The following is a 4,767-nucleotide window of genomic DNA, read 5'->3' on the forward strand; positions in this document are numbered from 1 at the left end:
CTCTGCAGTAGTGAAATTTGCAGAGACAGAAAGTAGAGTGGTGGGTGTCATGGGCTGCAGGAGGGGCGATGGGGAGTTGTTCAGTGGGTGCAGAGTTTCAGATTGGGAAGATGAGAGAGCTTTGGAAATGCGCGATGTCACAGCAGTGCGAATACGCTTAATGGCACTAAACTGTGCACTTAAACATGGCGCAGTGGTCAGTGTTATGTTAAGTGTATTTCACCACAATTTTAAAATGGGGGAGCGGTCACTACGTGGACCTGGCACTGATGGGCAGGAGGGGGTGCGTCCAGGTTGGAAGGCTGAAGGGGTAGCCCCTGCCAGGAGGAGGGGAGCGGAGGCCACCAGCAGGCCCCTTTCCTGGCTCGCTTCGCTGTGTTTGGGAACAGCTGGGTGCCCCCACGTGTTAAGATGCGGGGTTGCTGCCCAGCCTGGAGGTGGTTGTTGAGAAATGTCAACAAGTCTCTAAAAATAAACACCCTCCCAAACTTCTGCCACTCTAGACTGTTCGTTCAATTTTTTTTTTTTTTCCCAAGCAGTGCCTCCAAGCAAATCCTGGGAAAATAAGCACATTTACTTTTTTATTGATTCGGTTTATTTGGGTCGTTGTGAGCAATTTGCTTGACTGTTTACTTGAAGGAACAGGAAGTGTAAAAATTAACTTTATACTCATTTGTTTCCCAGGCTGTTCACCACAGTTTCAACTTATGTGAAACCCTCCAAGGAATCTGAGAAAATGGTTAGGATGTTTTGTAGAAAGCTTTAAAAACAAGAAAAGCAAGCTTCTCACCTTGTCTGGTTGAACTTTTTATGACACCTTTGTTCCCAAGATTATGCAGATGATTTTATTTCATTTTTCTAAGAAAAAGCTCAAAGGGGAAAAAAGAAATACCCAACTGTTAATGAAGCTGAAGTTCATGAAAACCAAACATCAGCTGCAGAAAAGCTAGTAAATACTAGGCTACCAGTACCCCCCCTCTGAGGGATGCCACTTCCCGTGAGACATCCACTCGTCTGCGGGTTACATGGAATTGGCAGAGGTGGGGCCTTTAGTGAGAAATCGCCACCAAATACTAATTACTCTTGATATAAAAACAATAGTGGGCCCAGCCAGTGTAGCTCAGTGGTTGGGCATCAACCCATGAACCAAGAGGTCACCGGTTTGATTCTGATTCCCGTTAGGGCACATGCCTGACCCCCAGTAGGGGGGCATGCAGGAGGCAGCCAATCGATGATGTTCCTCTTTCATCAATGTTCCTATCTCTATCCCTCGCCCTTCCTCTCTCTCTCTGAAAAATCAATAAAAACATATTTTTTTAAAAAATAGTGGAAGATGGAAACTGTAGTGATTACACATACAGCACCAAATACAGTCAAGCCCTGTGCCAACCCATTTTTAACTTTGACCATTTGGCACGGACGTTATAGGGCGCACTCAACGACGCCCACATAGAGGCAAAATGTCATAAAATAGGACATGTCGCCTCCAATGGAGTGGAGCAGGTGCATTCTCCCAGGACCGCGGCGAGGCCCTCGCTCCCGGCTGCAGGCCTTCCTCGGAGCGTGGCTGTGGTCTAAGCTGTTTTGAATGCTGTGGGGTGATGGGGACCCTGCACCCAGGATTCATGCTTCTTTCCACAGTGTGACGCCTTTGCTGGAAGCAGCCTGTCAGCCAGGCCACCTTCCCTAGCCCCCTTGGCTTCCCGGTCCTGTAACAAATGCTCCCATCCCAAGCAGGGTGTGAGAGAAGTCCCACATGTCCCAGCTGGGACGGCACGGTTAGGAGGCGGGTGCGCACTCTCTCCGCACACCACCCCAACGCCTCAGGGGGCAGTGGAGCCTAGACATGGAAGGTTGCCCGCCAGACACTCCCTCTGGGTTGTTATGTGAGCGAGACACAGACATCTGCTCACGGTGCGAAAGCACAGCAAAGGGCGTTTGTTCTGGAAGCTGGATTCTAACTGACATAAGTGGATTTCTGATCACAAATACTGTATTTGTTGATGACCCATTCACGGCAACCAAAGAACCTTGGCCGATACAGAGGTACTGACCTGCTAGATGATGAAATTTTCTTTAAAAAGAAGTTCTTGTGCTGAGGCTCCAGGGAAAGCTACCAGGCCCTGAAATACACACACGTGTGTAGCCAACTCTGTCAAGAGAAATCCACTGGCCAACTAACTTGGTGCAGAACACTGAGAATGCATTCATTCTCTCTCTCTCTCTCTCTCTCCCCCCCCCCCCCCCCCCCCCCCCGCCTCTCATAACCAAGTGTCCCAGCACATTCTTTCTTTCCCCACCACGCTGCACCTTTTTTCATCAGTCAAGTTTTCATATACTCTTGGGTTTGTTTCTGGAATCTCTATTTGGCTCCATTGGTGTCCTGAATTGAATAGAGTCCCCCAACAATTCATATCTACCCGTAACCTCATATGGTGGCCTTATTTGGAAATAGAGCCTTTGCATATTTAATTAGTTAAGATGAAATAATGCTGGATTAGGGTGGGCCCTACATCCAAGGACCGGTGTCCTTATAAGAAGAGCCATTCAAAGGGAAGACGTCTGTGCGGCCACAGAGGAAGAGGTTGGAGTGATGCATCCACAAGCCAAGGAATTCCAGAAGCGGGAAGAGGCAGGGAGAACCTTCCCCTACAGGTTTCAGAAGGAGCACGGCCCTGCCAACACCTTGGAGCTGGACATCTAGCTTCCAGAACTGTGAGAAAACGGATTCATGCTGTTTCAGCCACCACAGTCTGTGGTATTTGGTTAGGACAGCCCCCGGAAATACATCCGTTTGGCCAGTCTGTCTATCCTAGTGAAAATGCCACACTGCCTGAGTTATTATAACATAATTACTACAAGTCTGGATATCTGATTGGGACGCTCTCTTTCACTTGACTCTTCTCCAGTATTGTGCCAGTTCTGTGTGGCCCTTTATTCTGCATAGATGCAGGTCTACTGATAACGCACCGCAGTTCATATTTTCACATTTTAAAAAATGGAGGTAAAGTTTATATGCAGTGAATTGCACAGATCTCAGGTGCACAATCTAATGAGGTTTGACACACATAACACATCGAGGTCAGGCATTTTCCTTGGCCCTCGTTCCCTTTTACATCGTTTCCAACCCTCTTGGCAGCCGCTGTTCCAATTTCAATCACTACAGGTTAGATTCATTATTCTTGAACATCATCCAAATGAATTGTACTCTATATACTCTTTTGGGTCGGGCTCTTTTACTTAGCATGGTATCATTAGTTTTGAATTTTAATTTGGGTACATTGAATAGAATTCATCCCACAACCTTTATTCTTGGTCTTAGAGGTGGTAGAAAGGGTGGGCTTTGGTTACTGAGTGAATGTGGGTTGAGGATTCAAGAGAGGCGCCGACATTATGTGGAATGAGAGCCCATTAAAAAGAGTGTATGCGTGGGTGCACATGTATGTGTCTGCCTTTATGCGTGTGTGTGTGCATGTACCTGTGTGTGCAAGTGTGTGCATGTGTGTGCTCTTCTATTCCCTGCAAGGATAGAAAGTCTGGAAGGAAATATACACAAAAGTCTAACTATCAGAGGCCCCTGAAAAATGGGAATAAGAGAGAGTGGTGAGGATGACCTTTCCTTTTTGCCTCAATTCTGTATGATTTCAATTCCTTTGTAGTTTTGGGGAGTGACCCCCAGGCTCCTGGCTTGAGCAGATAGGTTAATTGGTGGTGCCCCCAAAGCAAGGCAGGTGCCAGGAGAGCAGCACGGTGTTGCAGGGAGATGAGCCCAGGTTTTCTGGGTTGAGTTGGAGGTACCCTCTCAACATCTTGGTGAAAATGTCCATTCGGTTAATGAAACACAGGACTAGAGCTCAGAAAAGGGGTAGGAGCCTGAGGTAAAGGTCTGGGAGTCAGCACTTACTTCAGGAAAGGAAGTGGACTCAGCACTTTCAAGATCTAAGCAGAGACATCACTCTCCGGGATGGGGGCAGCGCTCGGGAGTCACCGTAGAGACGTTTTAACGATTCCCAAGCCTGCACCTCAGCTGAACGAAAGGAACCACCAAACCTCCTTCTCGCCCAGAAAACCTCTCCACCAAGGCAGGCGAGAAAGAAATGGTTGTTACTGAATGAGCACGAAGCCTGAATATGGTGCTCATTCCAGGCAGCCCAACAAGAGATGGTGAAGACAGAAAGAATCCCACCCTTTTGTGAAGTCAGGCCCATATCACCCACAGTGTACGTGTCTGTTGTCTTTTTCCAAAGGAGAAATGAAACTCCCGCCTTTCGACCAGAGGAAGTTGCATTGTGCAGACAAGCTCCTGGGCGAAGGTTCTCCAGACAGGGGGCCCGCTTCCATGTTCACATTTCAAAGACAGGGCTGCGCGCCCAAGAAAGACATCCTAGGACGCAAGCCTATCTGAAGGCTGCTCCAGCTTTTAGAAAGTTTTACCTGCATCTCAAAGAGGGAGGGAGCATGTATGGTGTTGACTTTTCTAAAGAAAATGTTGATAAGGAGGTGGGTGTTATCGCTCCCTTTTGGAACTAGGGACACTTTTATTTTTTTAAATATATTTTGTATTGATTTCAGAGGGGAGAGGAAAGGGAGATATAGATAGAAACATCAATAATGAGAGAGAATCATCGATCAGCTGCCTCCTGCATTCCCCACACTGGGGATCGAGCCGGCAACCCAGGCATGTGCCCTGACCAGGAATCAAACTGTGACCTCCTGGTTCACAGGTTGACACTCAACCACCGAGCCACACTGGGCATTAGGGACATT

The sequence above is a fragment of the Myotis brandtii genome, unplaced genomic scaffold (assembly GCF_000412655.1).
Source record: "Myotis brandtii unplaced genomic scaffold, ASM41265v1 scaffold83, whole genome shotgun sequence".
NCBI classification, from domain to species: Eukaryota; Metazoa; Chordata; class Mammalia; order Chiroptera; family Vespertilionidae; genus Myotis; species Myotis brandtii.